Source organism: Pteropus alecto, unplaced genomic scaffold (assembly GCF_000325575.1).
Source record: "Pteropus alecto unplaced genomic scaffold, ASM32557v1 scaffold45, whole genome shotgun sequence".
NCBI lineage: Eukaryota > Metazoa > Chordata > Mammalia > Chiroptera > Pteropodidae > Pteropus > Pteropus alecto.
Window position 1 is genome coordinate 32,174,006 of NW_006442491.1, and position 22,376 is coordinate 32,196,381.

The 22,376-nt window shown below is 49.1% G+C and overlaps 1 long non-coding RNA gene and 1 other non-coding gene across 2 annotated transcripts in view; both read left to right on the plus strand.

The window, feature by feature from the left end:
• LOC107196366 overlaps positions 1-22,376 on the plus strand; it is an 87,345-nt gene that overhangs the window by 48,845 nt on the left and 16,124 nt on the right. The gene's annotated exons all lie outside the window — the stretch shown is intronic.
• On the plus strand, positions 17,516-17,644 carry LOC112471367. The gene has a single exon (XR_003043268.1). It is a non-coding gene; the product is annotated as a small nucleolar RNA SNORA19 (small nucleolar RNA).

A 22,376-nucleotide genomic window follows, 5' to 3' on the forward strand; every position in this document is an offset into this window, starting at 1 on the left:
GAACATGGAGAGGGGGAGAAGCAGATCAAAAGCATAGAATCAGAGGGTCCAGATAGCGCAAGACAGATGTGCTGGCAGCAGCAATGAGCTATTCCTTGTTTTAGCCATTCTTCCCACTTCCTCCTTCCTAACACACCCTGTTTTGCTCAGACACTCTACCACCCCATCTCACAGACTCAGGGAAGATGGGCTTCAGCCAGGCTCCGAGGGGTGGGTCCCAGTTGTTTTAAACCAATCACAGTGGCCCCTTTCCTTTTGCCAGTGATTGGTTCAGGCTGCACTGGGATGTAATTCTGGCCAAAGGTACCGCTGGGAATTCTGGGAAAGGTTCCCTTGCTCTTCAAAATGGTCAGGGGCTTACTGTCCTTCATATAATGTGGGATTTCCTTCCTTTTTAAGGTTGAATACTATTCTGTTGCATGTAAATACCATAGTTTCTTGATCCATTCGTCTGTCGATGGACATTTAGGTTGTTTCTTCTTGGCTATTGCAAGTAATGCCACAGTGAACACGGGAGTGCAAATAACTTTTCGAGATCCCGATTTCAATTCTTTTGGATAGATACCCGGAAGTGGAATCGCTGGATCATTATGCTAAGTCAAATAAGCCAGTGGCAGAAGGACAAATACTGTATGATTCCACTTACATGAGGCATCTAAACTAGCGAAACTCAGAAGCAGGGAGAACGGTGGCTGTCATAGGGAAATGGGGAGTTGCTGTCCAACAGGCATAAAGTTTTAGTTGTGCAAGATGAATTAAGTTCTAGAGATCTGCTATAAGTTTCATCTACAGCCAACAGTATTGTATTGTACACTTAAAAATTCATTTAAAAAATAGATCTCACGTCTAATGCTCTCACTACAATTAAAAAGAGCATTTATAAAACATTATGTAAAGTTCTCAATGATACCAATATTAAAACATTTTATATATAAGAGTTCTTGGATAAAGGGAAAAAAAGAAACAGGCTCTTACCCTCTCTAGTGGGGAGATGTCATGATGTTAGGAGAAGTGGCAGCCATATGGAGTCAAGGAGGAGAGCCAGCTGGAGGGCAAAGCCCAAGTCCCAGTACCTGGGTCCTTGCGGATGTCACTAAAGGGCTGAATTAACCAGGCCCTGATTCTCCCTCACTTCCGGGGGTATATGAGATAATAAGTGTCCTTATTTTTAAAGCCTCTGTAGGTTGGGTTTTTATTCTTTCAGCCAAAATGCCAAAGCCCATGGGTGAGTTTTTTTTCCAAATTGCCCTTGACATTTCCTTCTTGCCTTCTAAGTAACACAGAGGGGCTCACTGTCACTGCCAGAGAGGTCGGACACCAGGGTCCTCGTCTGGCTGCCAGACATATTTGTGGCCTGAGGATGTACTCAAAGCTCAGGCAGGAGGACCCCCAGGAGACCACCTGCCAGCTCTTCCATAAAGTTCAGACTTTGTTCTTCTGTGCCTTGGTTTCTCCATCTGTGATCTGGGGATGGTAATGGGGCCACCTGTTTCACAGAGTGTTATGAGGATTAAACGAGTTATTTCCTGTAAAGTAACAGGCGCAGCACCTGTACAGGCACATGGTAAATGCTGTTTTTGCCGTTGTTATTATTACTTGGAGAGAGGGGTAAAGGAACTTGGGCTGACAAGGTGGTTGGGGAAAAATGAGACTGGCAGCCTCGAGAGGTGAGACTGGGGTGGAAATAAAGGATTCAACCAAAACAGACACAGAAGCTCTAAGGAGAAGCATGAGGCCCTGAGACTCCCCCGAGGTGTCGGGGAGGCATCAGAGTCCCGGTCTTGGGAGGAAAGTGCCTTTCTCTTTGGAAGTGAAAGATGGGTCCTAGGAAGGCGGGAGGCTGAGGGACACCCCACATTGAGCCAGCAACAGCCCAGGAAGTGTTCACTCCTCCTTCCAAAGACCCCGCAGTGTCACAGGCTCCAGGGCCTCCAGCTTGAGGCCATGGGGATTCTCCCATGCCCTCCAGTGCCTCCAGCCTTCAGGCCTGGGTCTGGGGCTTCCTGCCTCACCCAGCCAGACTCTTATCACTTCGACCCTGTGCCCTGAACACCTTCCTGGCCCCCAGGACCCATACCTGGCTCTCTCAGGGAATCGGAGGGCCTTGCTGTCACCGGATAGATTGAGCAACTCAAGCGAATGTGCATTTTCCAGCTCGTGCTAACCACCATTCATTCACTTCCCCTCATGCTCATCGATGAGTCGGTTCCTTATACTTCTCAAGGGACACCATGACCCTTCCTGCGAACTCTCCATGATGCAGCCCAGAACCTGAGTCACCCTGAGATAGCACCTTCATTCACCTTGTCCTGGAAGCCCCTGGCCTGCTTCACAGATGGAAACAAATAATGATAATGATGATGATAATGGTGACGATATGATGTTAGCTACCAGTTCTAACAGTGTCCTGAACACTTTTATGTACTAACTTTGAGGTGGGTACCATGCTTATCTCCATATTGTAGATGAGGAAAATGAAGTCCAGACAGGTTGAGTAGCTTGCTAATAAAGGGAAGGAGCCATGACTTGAACCCAAGCAGTCTGGCATAGAAATTAAATCATATTTAGTTAATCATTTAACAAAATTGGAAATGCTATTTTAAAATTTATTTTCAGCTCATTCATGCATCAGATATTTCCATAGTAGATACTGTGCGTCAGCAGGTGCTTTTCATAGGGGACGTAGAAGTGAACAAACAGGTAAGGCCCCTGTCCCTTGGAGCTCGAGGTCCAGTGAATACAGTCAGTCAATCGAGGACTTGAATATGTGACATCGAGACTGCCTGTACCTGTACAGAGCAGAGCTGTCTGAGACTCTCAGGTGGAAGCGCTGTGGCCTTTCTAGGCTTATTCACCCAAATACAGTTCTTTCAAGAATATATCTTAATCCAGGGCCTCCCCCTGCAAAGTTAAGGTATTAGGATATGAGGAGAGAGACCAAAGGACCTTGAGGGGCCTCGTGATATCACGGTAGACACATGGCTGTGGGGTCAGACCACTGGCCCCAGATCCCAGCTCTGGCCCTCGTCAGCGTGTGACCCAGTGCAGGTCATTTCCTTCTCTAAAAGCCTCAGTTTCCTCATCCAGAAATAGGAACAATGCATCGTGCCATGGCCATTGTGAGGGTATAGGACGTCTTTGTGGAATACTAAAACACATTTGCAGCTTACCTCCTGGTCAGCTTGATGATTCCAGAAAGGCCAAACATTGAAGGTTCATTGTCTTTGCAAACCTCAGCTGGGCTCAAATGAGCATCACAAGCCTAGCTAGTAGAGGATCCCAGCTCTTTCAACAAGGGAAGTGACTGGATGATGATCGTGGGGACCTGGAGAGGCAGCTGTGACTCAATTTCCGTGGCGAATGCACCCTAGTCATGCCAGAAAGCCATCGTCCTCAAGAGAAGCCAGAAATCCAGATCTTTATATCAACGTTCCCGATTTTCCAATTAAGAAAACCATCGGCCCACCACCCCACGCCTTCTAGAATGGCTATGATCAAAAAGACGGATAGTAACGAGTGTCGGAGAGAATGAGGAGACACAGGACCCCTACACTGCTGGTGGGATGGTAAGAACGGGGCAGCCACTTTGAAAAAACAGTCTGGCAGTTCCCGAGAAGGTTAAACATGGTTACCGTGCGATCCAGCAATTCCACTCCTAGGTAGATACCAAAGAGAATTGAAAACCTATGTCCACATAAAAACTTGCACGTGAATGTTCACGGCAGCATTCTTCATGATGACTCCAACGTGGAAGCAACCCACATGTCCATCAACTGATGAGTGGATAAGCAAAGCGCGGTGTATCTATACAATGGACGGCTGCTTAGCGACAAAACAGAGTGAAGTACTGACCCATGCTGCAGCGTGGAGGAACCTTGAAAACGTGTTAGGCGAAAGAACTCGGACACAAAAAGCCATATAATGTAGGATTCCGTTTATATTAAATGTCCAGAATAGGCAAATTTATGGACACAAAAAGCCGTACAATGTAGGATTCCGTTTATATTAAATGTCCGGAATAGGCAAATTTATGGACACAAAAAGTAGATCAGTAGCTGCCAGGGGTTGGGGTGAGGGGAAATGGCGAGTGACTGCTAATGGCTCTGGGGTATTTGGGGGGTGGGTCAAACGGCCTGTGGTGACAGTTGCACAATTCTGTGAATGTACTGAAAACCATTGACTTGTACGCTGTAAATCGGTGAATTGTATGGTGTGTGGATTATAACTCAATAATGCTGCTAAAATAAGAAAAGTGTTGGCCTAACAGAGCTCCTTGGTTGGTCAGAGTCAACCGCAGGCCACGCTTTTCCGTTCCCTGGTTAAGGAGGTCATCCTCCGTTATCCGGACATTCAGCTACTCGGAACACCCTGTTCCGGCAGAGCAGGAGGGACTGCCCCAGAAGGCAGAATTTCCTCCTGAGGCTCAGCACGCCCTGAAGTGCTCTGGACACTTCCCTTTTTGCTCCTTTTAAAAATAAACGATTATATGCAAGCAGAGAAAGGTTCTGTTTGTTCCCTTCTAGCCCCAAACGAGAAGGAAATAGAGCAGGATGAGCTTGTGGTTCAGGTCAGCCCTGGAGTCCTGCAGCGCAGGCCTGGCATCTTCCGTTGTGTCCGTCTGGGAAGGTTCTGGAATCCGGTGTATGGACATGGCAGGGTGGGGGCTGCTTTCCTGCCCACTTCCTTCTCACTGCCTCACCTCTGTGCAAGGCGAAGAAGAGACAGAACCCTGAGCATAAGAAAGATGGCAGTGATCCTGGGGGGTGGGGGGAAGTTGGGCCGGGAGGCTGTTTGAGATGTCACCCTCTGACCCTGTGGACCTGAAGGACAACAGCCACAGTCAGGCCAGAACAGAGAGCCCCCAGGAGGAAGCCTGAGCCTTTTCTGGGGGTGAGATCATGGAGGGGGCTCTGTGTGGAGAGAGGACAGCACGGGAGAGAGACCAGGTGAGGCCTTGGAAAGCCTGTGTGGCTGAGAGCAGATTCAACAAGGCAAAGGCTGACCTGAATCCTGGCTGGGTTTGTGACTGGCTAATACTTCTTCATTCGTAGACCACAGCTGAGCACCTACTATGCTCCAGGCACTGTGCTAGGTGGTGGGGGACGCTCTGTCTCTGTCCTCATGGTGTTGAAGTTCTAGTGGGAGAGACAGGCACTGGACCAATGAGCAGTGCACCCAATACAGAATGCCGCATGGGAGGATCTTGAGGATAGCAAGGCCAGATGAGAAGCTAGAGCGAACCAGGGCCGGTGCTCTAGACAGGGTGAACAGGGAAGGCCTCTCCGGGGAGGTGACATTTCAGCTGAGACTTCAGTGAAGTCACATCTGAGGCAGAGGAACTGCAGATGCAAAGGCCCAGAGGCTGGAGAGTGCCGGGCATGACAGAGGCCACTGTGGCTGGGCAGGAGGAGGAGGTGGATGAGGTCAGGGAGGTCGGAAGGGGCCAGACCAAGCAGGCCATGTAGGCTGTTATGTGGACTTGGGCTTCCCTCTGAGTGGGTGGGAGCCATGGACGGTTCTGGGCAGAGGAGGCCCTCATCCGCTCTAGGTCCGAAAAGGATCCTCTGGCCCCCGGCAGAGAATGGACTGTGGGCAGAAGCAGGGAAGCCAGGGAGGAGATGACAGTGGCTGGCCCAGGGCAGTAGCGATAGAGGTGGCTTCGAAGAAATGGTCACTGTTTTCTCTCATTGCACAACCTACCTGCTACCCAGAGACAGGACGGGCAAAACCAAGGAGATTCTACACACATGTGAGACACACACACACACTCTACATACATATAGATTCCACACATGCTATATACACACATATATTCTACATACGTATAGACCCTACGCATATATTATATATACGTATATTCTACATATAGATTCTACTCAGATACCATATATACATATACATATATCCACATACATATAGACCCTGCACACATATGTATATACATATATTTTATACACATATTATATACATATTTAATGTATTCTACATACATATACACCATGCATATATATTTTATACACATATAAATATATTCTACATATGTATAGGTCCTACACACACACATATATATATATACACACACATATATTCTGCATACATATAGACCTTACACTTATATTACATACACATATATAGTCTATATACATATAGACCATACATATATATTATATACACATATGCATTTTATATACATACAGATCCTACACATATACTATATGCACATAAATATATTCTACATACACAGAACCTACACATATATTTTATACACATATATATTCTATATACATACAGATTCTACACATATACATCTATATTTTATATTCACATAGTTCTACATATATACTGTACACACATGTAGAGTCTACACACATATTACACACGTACATTCTATACACGTTCACACCTGTATAATACCTACATATGTGTATTCTTCACGCATACAGATTCAATACATCTATGATAAACCAAGCTGACCTCGAGGGCACGCCCGGGGTCAGTGAGCCTCGTGTCGTGGAAGGGGCACAGCTGTGGAGTTAGGGAGTGTGGACTCTGCCGCTGGGGAGCTGCGTGACTCAGGACTTGCTTCTCTGGTCCTCATTGTTTCATCTCTGAAATGGGATGACAATGCCTGCCTCACAGGGTTGTTGGGAGGACCGGATGAGATCACCGTGTATGCAAAGCAGCTGGCCAGTGCGGGAGCTGACACTGCTATTAACAGTCATCACACTAATAATGAGGCCTGTTTCGAGGCCGAGCAAACCCTACAGGGCACCTTCCTGGAACAAGGGTGTGCATACACACCCGCGCACCCACTCTGCTGCTTGGGGTGTGTGGGAAAGGGGGCTGACCCGCCACCTCTGTATGAGCAGGATGGACCAAGAGCTGCAGCAGAAACCTGTGAGTCAGTGACAGGCATAAAACAGTTAATGGGCGTGCCACCATGGCTACGGTAATGATGGAGAGATAGAAGGTTAGATAATGTCCGGAAAGCAAGTGGATTAGTCAGGGCTCTCTCGGTTCCAGAGGACAGAAACCCAGCTCAAACCGGTTTAAGCGAAAGAGAATTTATTAGCTCATGTAAAAAAAAGAAAATTCCAGGAGCGTTCTTGCTTCAGGCACAGCTGGATCCAGGTGCTTGAATGATCCCACTGGTTTTTCCATGTCTTTCTGGAAGGTTAATTGAGTTAATGAATATGTATGTGAACCACTACACAGCAGCACACACGTCTAATGCTCTGTAATATTAGCTATTATTTTATTACTGCTATTACTGCTACTACTTTTATTGTTACCTTATCAGTCTAGCGACTCAGAAAGAGTAAGTGCTTTATCTTCCTATAAAAGTCCCAGGACTGGTTCTCGTCGGCTTACGTTGAGTTGTGTGGCTCTCTCTGAACCAAACCCTGTGGGCCATGGTCAGGTTCTGTGACCATCAGGTTGTGACAAGGTTGATGTGACCATCTTTGAGGCTGGGGGTGGGGTCAGCTCCACTCACACCCCATGAACTGAAAATAGAGAGGGACTCAGCAGAAAATGGGGCCGGCCAGGCACAGCCATCCCCCTGTGGACATTTCCAACCCTGCCTCCCCTCTCCTCCAGCATCACCTGGGGGTCCTGAGGCCTAGATCCCCCCAGCATTACCTTCTTTGCACAAAGGCTGCCTTTAGACTTGGACAGACATGCGCTCGATACCCAGTTCCATTGCTTAATTAGCTTCACCTTCCTGTGCCTCAGTTTCCCCATCTGTGAAACAGGACAATAATCACACCTCTTTAATTCAACAAATGTCTCCTGGAACATTATAGCCAACATTTATTATGTCTCGGTAGCCTCCACACTTTTTATGTATTAACTCATTTGACCATCACGACAATAACCCTGGGAGTTAGTATAACCGTTCAAATTTTACAGATGAGAAACTGAGGCATGGAGAGGTCCAGTCGCTCATCTAAAGTCACCCAGCCAGGGCATGGCAGAGCTGAGATTTGAACCTTGGCAGCCTGGCCTTCGAGCCCCAGACTGCGGATTATGACATAAGGCTCAGCGGCTGTCATGGAATAGGTACTTTATAGTAGCTGTCGTGTAGTAGGTGCTTTATATGTGAAAGCTGTCTCTAGTAAGGTACGTCCCCTTTCATCTGCCTCAGTTTTTCTCATCTGTAAAATGGCCTCACAGCTGTGGAACAACGAGAGCTAAAAGGGGACAAAGTGACACAGGGGCCTTTATTTAAGAAATACTTATTGAGCACCTACTGTGTGCTAGGCACTGGGCTAAGCACTGTGCACACAGCAGTGAATGTGACAAACTCCTTGGATTCTGGGAGCTGACATTCCAGTGCCAGGACGGGCAACAGAGATGAACAAGGTGATTTCAGATGGTGGATGCTATGGAGAAAAGAGACGACGAGACCTCTGGGTGGTCGAGAGGCCTCTGGAGGAGGAGGCATCTGAGCTGTGTCCTGAAGGAGGAGAAGGGGCCTCCCTGGGAAGATCTGGGCTCAGGAAGCACCTTCTGTCCAGGGAGAACCACACGTGCGAAGGCCCTGAGGTGGGAACTGGCGAGACGGAACTGGGCCAAACCCTGCTTTTGCTGGGAAACCAAGGCACAGGGAGAGGAGGGGACGGACAGACCAAGGCCGTGCAGCCGGCAGAGTTGGAACTGGAGGCGCGTGTGGAAGACACACGGGGCCGGGACCTCTGCAGGCTTCGTGTCTCCGCACCCCGGCCAGAACCTTCCAGGCTCCGCTTGGAGGAGCGACAGCCTCCGCTTCCTGAGCTGTTCTAGCTGTTGCTGGCCACTGCTTTCCTGTCCCCTAGATTAATCACAAACAACGTTTTTCACCCTCACTTAATTATGCGGCAGACGCCGGTGGATCCGCCACCACCTGGTCTCACTTCCTGGCTTGGGATAACGGGGCCCAGTGACTCTCCTTGAGGGCTGAGAGGGCATCTTGGCTGGGAGGGTGCCAAGCTCGGCATGGCCTTGGCACTGTGACCACACCAGGCTGAGCCTCCATACCTTTGTCTGCAGTGGGGAGGACGGTGAAGGGCCGGTGTGAAGGTCTGGGAGACGATGGTGGCACGTGCCTGTGTGAACTCTTCCAGAGTTCCCATCTGAGCAGCGGGGACTCTGAGATTCCAAGAGGCTCGGGAACTTGCCCCAGGTCCCACCGCATCTGAATGGGGGAGCTGGTCCAGCGCTTGCGTCCAGCAGCGGCAGCTTCAAAGCGCTCCCGTTTCCACACCAGCACCTCGCAAACCACAATTTTTGACAAGCTGTTGGTGTGTGGGTTGTGACAGGAGCGTCCCCCTGCTTATCCCCGGATTGGTTTGCACTGGGCTCTATTTGTGGACCTGCAATGGCTCGAATGTCCCAGGTGATTTGAAGCCTAAACCAGCCTTTCCAGCTAGGGAGAGGAGCTAAAGTGAATTATTTTCTAAGTCTGAATAATAATGATAATAACAACAATGACAACAACAATAATAATAAGTAACAATTATTAAACTCTATAACAATGTACCATTATCTTATTTTAAAATTCACACAACCTCCCGAGGGAGCCTCTGTTATGCCTACTCAGCAGATGAGGGACCTGAGGCTCTGAGGATGAAGGACAAGCCCGGGCCACACAGCTGGGTGATGGTGGAGGCAGCATTCGAACCTGGGCCCGTCAGGAAGCAGAAAGCTAGGCTTCTGAGACTGGCTTTGGAAGATGGAACTTTTCCAGCGACATCCTCGTCTGACCTTTATTTAAGAGTGGCTAGATTCCTGCTTTAGAAGTGGTGCATCCTGGGGAGTCAGCGTTGGGAAAACCCCAATAGCAAGTGTCCCAGGCCAGCTCCTGGCAGGTGCTTGGGTTACACATAGAGGGAGGGAGGTGCAGACGGCAGGGCTCTTAGCCCTCAGGCACTGTGATGTGAAAAGAAATACATACGGGGACCCATGTCCAGGCCCCTTAACAAGCTAGAACCTTCCGAGCAGCTCTTCATTACCCTGTCTCTCACCCCCATCAAACCTGGTGCTCCACCTCCTGAGTAACTGGCCCCATCTTCCTGCCTCCACCCTGGCCAGCCCCGTCACGCTCACCTGGACCATCGCAGCGGCCTCCCCTTCGGTCTCCCTGCTTCTGCCCTCGCCCCAGAGGAGTCCTGTTAGAACCTAAGGCAGATTGCGTCCCTCCAAGAGGTCCCCTTTGCTTAGAATGAGCTCCAAGTTCTTGTCAAGGCCTCCAAGGCCCCAAATGGCGTCTCTCAGTCCCCTCTGCCCTTTACCCACCCTGGCCTCCCCTCCGTTTCCAGAATCCACTCAACTAGTGTCCACCTCTGGGCCTTTGCACTTGCTATGCCCTTTGTCCAAATTTCTTAGCCCCTAGGTCACACAACCACTTAATTCTTGGCTCAAATGTCACTACCTCAGGGAGGCCCTCCTGACTCCCTGGAGCTAAACTACAACTAGTCTTTCCCACATTCCACCCCGGCATCCCACGAGGCCAGTCCATACTGTGGCTGGAGGTGGTTTTCTGAACCCTGATCTGAGCAAGGTCGTTCCCTGCCTAGATTCCCTCTTTGGCTGGACCTGTGTCCCCGCCCCCCAAATCTCAACCAAAGCCCTAGTGAGGCCGCTGCTGCGGGAACCTCTCCCTAGCCTCCCGCTTACTGAGCTCTCCTAGTCCAGGGCTGCTCAGCCTCGGGCTGGACCACTCTCTGTCAGGGGCAGGGGTGGGGGGCGCTGTCCTGTGCACTGTAGGGCATTTAGCAGCACCCCTGGCCTCCACTACTACACCCCTCCCCAGTTGTGACAAACCACAATGTCTCCAGACACTGCCGAACGCCCCCCAGGGACGTTCGTGAACCGCTGGGCTCAGCTTTTGTCCAGGCCGGTCTCCCTTTCGGGAGCGCTCCTTCCCGGCCTTCCACCCTCATCCTTTACGCTCCTGTCTGTGCTTCAGGTCCCTTTCGACGCCACCCACGAGGAGCCTTCCAAGCCTCAGGCGGAGTCAGGAGTTTTCCAGGTGCTCCCACAATCTGTCATCGGAGACCTGATGATACCTTCCTGCCATTGTCAGATGGCTTATCCTCTCAGCCCTTGGCCCTGGGACATCAATTCTACAAGAACAGGCTTAGTGTCTGCTCTGTTCATGGCGTAGGGGCTCAGTCCACATTTCACATCGCCTCCTCCCTTCTCTTCCTCTCTACCCCCTTTCATTCTGACAGTTGGTTAGTCATTCAACAAACATGTCCCAGTCCACATAATGTGCAGGTGCCAGAGATACTGAAAAAAATCAGACATGATTCTGGACAGAGCCTAGGGCATTAAGAAATTGAAAGATTGTTTCATCCAGCTGGAATCATAGGTCAGAGGGGGCGGGCGTTGGTGGTGGACAATGATGCTGAGACAAGAGGGCCGGGCAGGGGCCTGTGGCCATGGGGAGGAGTTTGTACTTTTCTTGAGTGAGCCTGAGTGAGCTGAAGGTTGGAGGCAGAGGAAGGACAGGACATGGCTTGGCTTTTATCAGGATCTCTCTGACTGTTTGTGGAAAAGAGGCCATTGGCAGGCGATGGTGGAGAGAGACGCTGCCGTAGTTTAGGTGGGAGAAGATGGTGGCCCAGCCTGGGGGATGACCATGGAGATGGGGGATGTGGTCCGATCTGAGGGAGATTTGGGGCATAAAACGGATAGTGACGATGGTTTGGATATGGGGATGTGAGGGGGAACAACAAGGACAATGACCAAGTAGTTTAGGTCAGGACCCATCTGCAACCCGCCCCCCACATCCCCCAGAGCCCTCTACGGGGGGCAGGTGTAGGGACCCAGTTCTGTCTGGGACTCTGCTTCCCTTCCAGGCTCTCTCAGGTGTGGCCAGGGCTCTCCCACGGCTCCCTGTGTGACCCCGGGCCAATTGCTTGGCCTCTTCTGGGCCTGTTTCTGGAGCATCTATGCGTCTTCCTCTCCAGGAAGAGCATGAGTGTGCGGGAAGCCACCAGCCCAGACAGAGAACCTGGAAGAACCTGTCCTGCAGGCCTTACCAGTCCCTGCCAGGTGATCAGCAGGCAGAGGGGACACCTGGGGCAGGGCCTGGGCAAGAGGACCGGGCTCAGCTCCTGCATGCCCTCCACTGACAACCAGCCCTCTGCCCATCTGAGGGCCCTTGGGTCCATATCTCCAATTCCAGGGCCTGAACTCCAGGCCCAGCCTCAGACTCAGAGTCCCACACTTTGACAGAGGCTGCCCAGTCCTTGGGAATGAACAACATCACTAGCGTCATGATGGTCAAGGGCATGGGGCTGGAGTCAGGGCCTGAGTGCACATCCCAGCTCTGCCTCTTTTTCTGTGCAACCTCGGGCAAGTGACTCAACCTCTCCCATACCCAAAGAAAGAAGACTAGCCAGGAAGTCACATCCCACACAAGTGAAGCTTTTACGTGCAGTGGGTATGAGTCCCAGTTCGTAAACGGAGCTGCGCGGTGTTTTTGTTTTTCGTTTTATTTCAAATCGAAATTAACTTTCGTTTTGTGCTGTCATTCTGCCGGGCTGGTGGAAAGTTCATCTGTGGCTGATTCCCATTTCTCCCTCGGCCCCTTCCTTCCCCACTTCTCCTGGGTCCCCTGCCTTTTGTGAGGCCGAGGTGTTGGGGACAGGAGGGAGAGCAGGGGCATGGGTCCAGGGAGGGCTGGCCTTACCGATAAGACTCCAAGTGCTGCTATGGCTGTCTCCTACCCATCATCTGTGTCCTGGGGTGCCTTCGGCTGTTTCCCAGCCATTCCTAGGGGCTGGCCGGAGGCTGCCTTTCCAGAATCCTATGTGCAGTTCCAGCCTCTTTGGGCTCAGGCCTGGGGCCGCCCTTCCCCACTGCTCTATATCTCGACCTGGGAACTCTGCCTTTGCTTCTGGTTATGGGAGCCTTGTTCTCTGTAAGACACTTTTTCACAGATACGAGTGCTGCTTGCTCCCCTCAGCTATTGAAAGTCCAAAGCCAGGAAGCCACCTGGGATCTCTGGACTTGGTGTCCCATCCCTTCTCCCCCCTCTTCCTGAAGGTCCTGAGCACATATTGGCCCAGGACTGCCTTATGGGGGGGAGGGGAGGGACCAAGGGAAGAAAAGAAGAAAAGCGGAGTGTGGGGGAGGGGCACGGAGAAGGAAGAAATACTAATTAATGCCGCATTCCCAAACATTTTGGTCAGGATTCTTTTACATTTAAAAAAGTTATGAAGACCCAAAGCGCTTTGATTTGAGTGGGTTGTATGAAATCAGTGTTCATATTAGAAATTAAAACTGAGACATTTATACAATATTTATTTTATTCTCTTCAAAAATGATAGCAAGTTTCAATACGAGTTAATAGAATTCACACATTTTTGTCATAAATCACTGTATATTTCAAAGCAAAAGCATGTACTGAGCAAACGGCGTGCGTGGCCCTGTTGACATCTTCCCGGCTCTCCCGGTGGCTGACCTGACAGGCGACATCCGGCGCCTCGTATCTGCTTCTGCGTTTGGTCCGCTGCAATATTTTGTTTGATTGAAGTATCTGAAGAAAATTCGGCTTTAGAAGGCACCCAGTCAGAAAGCGGGGAATATTGTACTATCGTGGGAGTTCTTTAAGGCTCTACCCAAACTCTTAAACTCGAGTCGCAACGCAGAATTTAAATTCCTATCGATGAACTTTTCCAACTTGTTACACTTGTGTGAGAATGAAAGAGAAAAAGGCAAGTCCTCTTGTGAACTCCCTGAAAGGGTGTTGGGGACCCCCAGGGAATTTTGGAACACACGTTCGGCACTGCTGAGTCTCAAAGAAGCAAAGCATCCTATCAGACAGGAAGGTGCCGGCAGACTCCCACGAGAGACACGCCAGGGTAGGATGAAGGACATGGGTTCAGTTCCCATTTCACTGCTTCCTGGCTGTGACAGTTCACTTCCTTGGACAGGTCACTTTGCTTCTCTATGCCTCAGTTTCCTCATTTGTAAAATGGAGATAACGAGACCTGCCTGACAGAATGATGACGATAGGTGCTTGCGCCAGGACCCGTGAAAAGCACAGTGTAAATGCAAAGGACTTGTTCACATGAGTCCTTCATCCTCACACACTTTTCCTGCCACAGGGCTTTTGCACAAGATGTTCCGTCTGCCTTAAACCCCTTCTTTTCAGCCTTTGCCAGGGGAACTCCTTCTCACCCTCCAGCTCTCAGCTCAAGTGCCACCTTCTCCAGGAAGCCTTCTCTGATCTCACTAGAATGTCCAACAGCTCTATCAGAGGATCCCAGAGCATGGTTACAGTTTATATTTTTACTCATTAAGTGATGTCTGTGTCTCACCAGGCCGTGAGCCCAGGCTGATCTATGACCTCTGCCATAGTAGTGCTTGTGTGGGATGAATGTAATTGAAAGAATATTAGTTGTAAAGCATCATCTGTACCGATACCTTCGTCTTCCCATCCTCAGAATGGAAAAGCTGGGCCTTGACAAGTGCCCTCTCCTCAACCCCCCACGCTGTCTGCGAACAGCTGGATCGCAGCAAGGGACAGGGGAAGCTCCAAGCCGCGGGGCTCTCTCTGGGGGCCAGGGCCCCGCCTGGCTCCCCTTTATTCAGGGTCCCCTGAAATTTTCTGGGGTCACATCCCCCTCTCCCAACAGCTGTTCTCTTTCTTCAGGTTCTTCCCTGCCCTGAGTCCACAACAATCTCTCCAGTGTCCAGGCTGCTCCCTCTGCCCAAACATCCTGCTCCCTCTTCCCATTCTCCCTTCAAGACCAGCTCAGTCGAGATTTCCCCTCCCTACACCCATGCCTGGACTGTGTTCCTGTGTCCCTGTCATCATCGCATGGGTCGCATTGCTTATTTATTGTCCCCTCTCTGTCCCCCACCCCCAACCAGGTAGCACGTTTGTCAGGGAAGGGATTGTGCCATCTTTGCCCCTCCGGACTGAGGCATTGGGCCTGGTAAGCAATAAGTGTTCGATACATATTTGCTGAAATGACACAGAAGCAGAAGTTTGGGAGGGATTTCTGTCACCAAAGGGGGCTGTATCAGTTAGTTTGGGGCTGCAGTCATAGAAACTCAGCTCACATGGACTTAACTGTGAAGGAGATATCTTGGTCTCACAAACAAAAAGCCTAGCACGATGTCGGCTTCAGGCTTGGTTGGATTAGGGCTCTAACTTTTTCCCTCTATGCTTCACCCAGCTCTGTGATTCTGTGTGTTGATTTTTTGACCCTGGCTGGCTTTTTTCATGGTGTTAAAATGAGTATAGCGATTCCAGGCCTCATTCAGTTCAGACACAGAAGGTCTCTTTGAGTGGCTTCTAAGGAGTACTCGAAATACATATTTTCCAGAAACCCACAATACTCGCTTCTAGACACAGTGGGCCAAACTGTTACATGTCCATCCAGTAGCCAGGGCCAAAGAGTGAGATTTAGAAAATTAGCTTAGGTTTGAAGCCAGGAGGACAGAGAGTCGACCTCCCGTGAAGGGAGGGCTGCATGAGGGGAAGTGTGGCTACTCCCCAAACTGGAGCAGTCAGCAAGAGAGTCGAAGCATGCACTCGGGAGTTTAATTAAAATTCAAATCTGGGGGAAAACGTAATTCTTCTTTGAGCAAAGACCAACCTAGGAAAAACTTTGCTGATATCTAGATATTTCACCAGAACCTTGTATCTAAGGCAAGAAGATACCAGATTTCTCTGTTCTCTGGTTGAATTCCAGTGACCAAACCCACGGCCAATTCACAAAGCCACGAATATTTTTTAATGTGTTTGTTTTTCTGATTATGATAATACATGCATGTTTTAAAAATATTTAAATAATGCAGAAAAGTATTTCCAACAGTGGTTCTCAACAGAGGGTGGTTTTGTCCCCGAGGAGACATGTGGCAATATCTGGAGACATTTCGGGTTCGTGTGACCGTGGGAGGGGTGCTACTGGCATCTGTTGGGTAGATGCCAGAGATGCTGCTACGTGTCCTACAGCGCACAGGACAGCCCCTCAAAACAAAAAAATTATCTGGCCCCGAACCTTAGTAGTGCCCAAATACTTGACTTAAAGGAAAGTAAAAATGACTGAAAATCCCACTCCCCAGGAGTAAACGCTTCTGGCATTACCCTCTTTAATACGCGGGCACGGGCACACACAGCTGGGTACAAACTAGATCTTGCACGTGCAAATATTTTTCTCTACAACATGCTACGGCATCTCTCTATATGGTCCTTTTAAATTAGTGTTTTAAATACAGTTTTGTATTTATGGAATACAATTGAATTTTTAGTACAGTATTTCATTATGTAAAGTTACCATGGTTTACTTAATGAATCCTCTGTTGTTTTAGCCTTTTGTGTTTTTTCTCCAGGTTTTTGCTATTATAAACAATGCCACAATGAACACCGTTGTCCATAGAGAATGCTTGGCCTATTATATCCTTAGGATAAATGCCCCAAAGTTAAATTTCTGAGTTGCTTTAAAATTTCTACCCATCGAACATCATGGCGTGCACTTCCATTCTGTGCCAATCTGATAGGTGGAAAAGGACATCTCATCATAGCTTTTATTTGCATTTCCTTGATTACTGGGAGGGTAGATCTTGTCATCCTATGTTTGCCTGCTTTTGTACTTCTTCGTTTGTGAATAGTGAACTTACAATAAGGTGTATACCTTTTCCTATTGTTTTGCAAGAACTCTTTGCATATTAAGGATAGGAACCCTTTCTAAGAGTTCCATGATTGACTTTAGAAGCCTGTTTTCCTTTCTTTTTCCTTTCTTTCTTTTTTTAGTTCCGTTGTGCTTTCGAAGGATGTGCCTAATATTCTGGCAAGCGTTTCATGAATTACATTAGGAAATAACTTTTGTAACAAACCCATTTAACAACCATTCTTTGTTCCCGCCTCCTGATAGTGCTCAGAGCAACAGCGGCAGCCTTTGCCCAACTCCATGTCATTAACCCTTGATCTTTTCCTGCCGAATAGCAGATTGCTTTCCGGAGCTGGGAACATAGTTTCATTTTCACCTTTCCACTGATGGAACTGCCACTGACTCTGTGCCAGATGGCTGTTTACATAAGAAATGATTTGATTATATTGTACAACCAATGGCAGCCTTTCTCAGGAAGAAGAAGCCAGAAACATATAATCAAAGCCATTAACTGTGTACAAAGAAACGCAGCCCACTCTAAATCTCCCACCAACCGTAATAACAGTTTTCCAGGGAAAAATAAAAACAGGACTGCGGTTTCCTGTTTTACTAAAAATGTATTAAAGGAAAGACTTTTTAAAGGAGATTGTGGCGTTAGCACAGTTGCACTCTCAAATCAGATCAGCCTCGACTCAAATCCCAGCTCTGTCACTTACTATCTTTGTGACCTTGGGGAAGTCACTTACCTGAACTGAGCCTCTGTTTCTTCATTTGTAAAATGGCTGTAATAATAATATCAAGCTCAGAGAGTATTAAATGAGACGATGCATATGATACACTTTCTTAGAATATATTCACCCGCAAAAAATAGGACACTTGACTAAAGTGGCAAAGAGAAGGGGGTGTACATTTCATTGTCTTTTTTTCTTTATGTCAAGAGAAAAGATATTTCCGATGTGCTAAACAAACCTTTGGAGATAAATTAACAGCATGACTAATTCAGCCATTGCTGTCAGTCACCTTTGACAGGTAAGAGGAAAAAAATAGTGAAAGAGAATTCGTAATTTCATCTAATAAGGTTGTTTAATTCAAAGGCATGAAGGTGTAAACAAAAACTCACCTTCTTTCCATATTTGTGCTCTTCGGTTCTCAGCAATTTGTGAATGCCTCATGGTTTCAAGGTGGATGCTGCAGCTCCAGGTATCACAGGTATCGTACAGAGAGATGATACTATCAAGTAAAGAAGAGGAGGAGTCTCTCCTTCCATGTGTCTCCTTTCATGAGGGCGAACACTGTCCCTAGGAAGCCACCATACAGACTTCTCATTGGACAAGATCGCATCACACGCCTAATTCCAAACCAACCACTGACGAGGGAAATGAGAATTACCACAATTGGTCCCATTCGGTCACTGTGAGTCTCTGTTACAGTAGCTCAGGTGGCAGCCTGACTTACACAGAGCAGTAAACACATGTTGGGAGAGCCTCAGAGGTGTATATCCCAGTCTGGTGGGAAGAGGTGTGGAGGGCTCCCCAGAGGAGGTGACTTTTAAATGAGGAGGATTTTTTTTTTTTTTAGGTGAGGTAACCCTTGGTTGACCTCACAGATTACAAGGACCTCGTCAGTTTACAATACCCTTTTTTTCTTTCTTTTTTTTTTTTTTAACACCTACAGCACCTTACCCTTTTTTTTTTTCTTTTTCTTTTTAAATGCCTACAGCACCTGGTATTCCTAGGTGGTCTCCCATCCAAGTAGTAACCAGGCCCGACCCTGCTTAGTTTCCAAGATCAGTAAATGAGGAGGATTTTTCTAGACAAAGTTTCCAGGCAGGGGCAAAGCATTCAGAATCATATGGAAATCTAGAGGCAAGAGAGACGTGGGGCCTTTTTTTTTTTCTTTTTCTTTTTAAATGCCTACAGCACCTGGTATTCCTAGGTGGTCTCCCATCCAAGTAGTAACCAGGCCCGACCCTGCTTAGTTTCCAAGATCAGTAAATGAGGAGGATTTTTCTAGACAAAGTTTCCAGGCAGGGGCAAAGCATTCAGAATCATATGGAAATCTAGAGGCAAGAGAGACGTGGGGCTTCCAAGGCACCAAAAGCAGCTGAGGGTGGCTGGACCGTAGAGTGCGGTGGAGGACAGGGGAAGGTAGAGCTGGAGGGTGCCAGGATCCACCTCCGAGGGCCTGGGAAAGCCACAAAACCCTTTGGATTTCACCCCGAGGGTGAAGGGGAGCCATGGGAGGCTCCAAGCCGGAGCGTGAAGGGATTAGATTTGCTTCTTAGAAAGATCTCTCCAGTGGGGAAAGAATTTCTTTTTTTTTTTTTTCATTTATTTGAAAAAATTCGAGGCTCTGCTATGTGCCAGGCACTGAGGATTATCAGTGAACAAAACAGACTTGGTTCCTACCCTCACAGAGTTTGCAGCCTGGTGGGGTGAGACATGAGTCAAATAATCCCACGAATAAATGCGAAGTGTGATAAGAGTCAGGCCGGGAGGCACGCAAGGCTGCGGAGGGGCGGGAAGTGGGGAGTGACCGGAGCTCCCTGAGAAAGGGGATGGGGGCACGGCAGGGGAGGACTTCCGGGCAGAGGGAGCAGCACGGGCCTAGGAGCCCGGACGACAGCAGGGCGAATGAGGAGGTCTGGGTGGAAGTCGATGGTAGAGATGGAGAAACGCAGGCACAGTGGTGAAGCAGGGAAGCTCAAGCGCCAGCCAGCTTCTGGCTTGAGCAAGGTGGGCAACTACAGAGGAGGCTGGGGATGTGGCGGTCATCCGAAAAGAAGACCTGAGTTCAAACATGGTGTGTTGGATTTGAGTTCCTATGAGCCATCTGAGTGGAGATGGTGAGCGAATGGTTGGATATAGGGGTCTGGCCTGCAGAGGGTCCCCTTGGCCAGTTGTGGTTCTTCCATTCATGGACTCCCAGGCCCGAGCTCACCAAATGCTGGTCTTTGGGGGACCTAATGTATGTCAGGGACTACGCTCACGGTAGACATGGTGGTTGCCCACTCACATCTTCTTTGCTAGCAGGGTCCAGTTTTGTCAGATGTGTATCTACCCTGATGCTCAGGGACAGTGGCCATTCCGCCCCCCAGGCTCAGAGTGAGTTATACTGGGTCCCCAGGCTCAGAGTGAGTTATACTGGGTTTGTTTCTAGCATGAGGGTGGAAAGTTCAGGGTTTGGCTGGCTGCTTTAGCTCTGCAGGATCATGCTAGAAACTCTGGTTCCTTCTATCTAGTTGCTCTGCCAGTGAAGTCCAAAATGGCTGCTCAGTCTCCTCTATCACATCCACATTCCAATCAGCAAGAAGAAAGAAAGGGTCATTCCTTTTAAAGGCATGACCCAGAAGTGGTTTCACATCACTTCTACTTACTCATCCCATTGGCTAGGACTTAGTCATGTGACCACACCTAACTGCAAAGGAAGCTGGGAAATACAATTACTATCGGGGCAGCAGGTGCCCAGCTAATACTCTAAAAGTCTCACATGATGAGAAAAAAGATGATGGAGGTCGGTGGACACTGGTGGTCCCCGCCACGCTTATCCTCAGCATTGAGCACAATGTTATCTGGTTATTCATCCAACAGCCCAGCCAGACTATGAGCTCCCTGAGGACGGGGACCATGTACGGTGGTCACTGTTGCATCCCCAGCAACTAGCAGCATGCTGGGCACATGGCAAGTGAGAGTGAATGGCAGGAGCCTGAAGTGCAGGCTGGAGAAACTGAGGCAGGACCTAGTTCAGTTCTACACACATTTTCTAGGTGCCTATTACATGTAAACTCTTGGGGTTTACAGCCTGGTCCGGGTGATGGGGCAGTGTGGCTGGCCTGGCCCAGCAGAATCCCAACAGACCCTAGATCTGGGGCTGCAAGATCTTACTTGATGGGGGAGCTGAGGAATCCCAGGGACTGGTTCAGACACAGGGCAGAGTCCAAGAGTGCCCACGGGTGGAGCAAGTCCCCAATCCTGACCCCACCTGGCTCTGGGACCCCTGTGCTTCCGCCCACCTTTATCTGGCCTTGAGCCCCGGTGCTGGACCTCCTGGGAGGGGCAGGGATGGGGCTCTCCTCCCCCGAGAGCCCAGGAGCCTCGCCATGGAAAAGGCCTGATCGGAGGTGTGCAGACTCGAGTCCCAGAACCACGGTGTCTTAGGAAAGGAGAGAAAATGCTCTCTGCACCCTCCACCCTAAGAGGCCGTGACCCGGGATCGAAGAGAAGCAGGCATAGCAGAAAGAACCCTGGGTCTAAGTCTCAGCTTGATGCTTTCCAACCACGTGTCTTCACTCCAGCATCCCTTTGTGTGAAATAGGCACCCACAGCCCAGGTTGGCTTCTCAGGTTGGTGTAAGACGTAAATGAAGGGGCCTTGAGGCCTTGAGTCCTGTAGAGAAAAGTCAGTTGTTGGTGTTATCAATAGGGTGCTGCCGGGCAGAGGCCTGAGAGCTGGGCGAACCACAGTCCGACGTATCTTCTCCAGGGTTATGTGCAGAGTGAGACCTCAGAGTTGGTGAATGAAGAACTTGTGTCTCTCTCCAGCTAGAAACTGCCCACGGCTTCTCACTGCGCATTGGAATAGTACAGAATGCCTAGCCAGGTGGCCAAGGCCCTTCACAATCTGCTCTCCCCTCTTTACCTCCCTTACCTTGAGTCTCACCTCTGTCCCCACCCCTACCCCCACTCTTCCCAGCTGTCCTCCCTCCTTGCTGTTCCTCAGACGTGTCCACCGCCTTCATGCTTGCTGTTCCTTCTGCCTGGACCCCTCTTCCCTGCTGCTCCCTTCTGTTCTTCACCTAGAACGTCACCTCCTTACTTTTCCCCAAAGAGCCACCACCCACCCAGGTGACTGCCACACTGCACCATCTGATTGACTTTCCAGCACCGATGGGTGTCATTATAAGAACATTTAAAGAACGTCGTTCTTGTTTGTTCATTTGTTTGCTCACTTACTCTCTGCCTCCTCCAACTGAGCACATGGACTCTGTCTGTCTTGTTCTCCACTGTATCCAGAGCCTAGCACAGGGCCTGGCACATGGTAGGTGCTCAGTAAGTATTTATTGACTCAGTGAATACATGCATCTGAGGAAGGCCGGGGGAGCCAGCATTACTGAGCATCTACTACGTGTCAGCCACATTCATTATCCTCTTCCAGTCTCACAATCTGGTCAGAATTATTATCCCCAGGTCACAACTGGGGAAACTGAGGCTCATAACAATGAAGTGACTCCACCGAGGTCGCCCCCGTAGGAAGGGGCAGGACTTGGATCTGAAGTGAAGCCTCACACTGAAGGAAACATCGACAACCTAAACACAAAGATCTCGAAGGAGTAATAGGTTTGGGGCGCACACATCTATCAAAGCTCAACAGCTGCACACTTTAAATTAGAGATTCTCAAACGGGGGGTGATTTTGCCCCCAGGAGATGTTTGCCAATGTCCTGAGACATTTCTGGTTGTTGTGACTGGCAGAGGGAGTGCTAATGACATCCGGGGTGGAGCCCGAGGACACTGCTAAACATCCTGTGATGCACGGGACGTCCCCAAACAATTATCTGACCTAAAATATCTATATTACCAAGATTGAGAAACGCTGCCTTAAATAGGTGCAGTTTATTGTACATAAATTAGACCTCAATAAAATTGATTTTAAAAAAAAGAATTTACACCCCGAATAGAAAAAGACTCATGGCAATCAGAAAGGAAAAAGCAACTCAATAGGAAATGAGTTTAAAAGGGCACATCGGCACATCAGAAAATACCAGT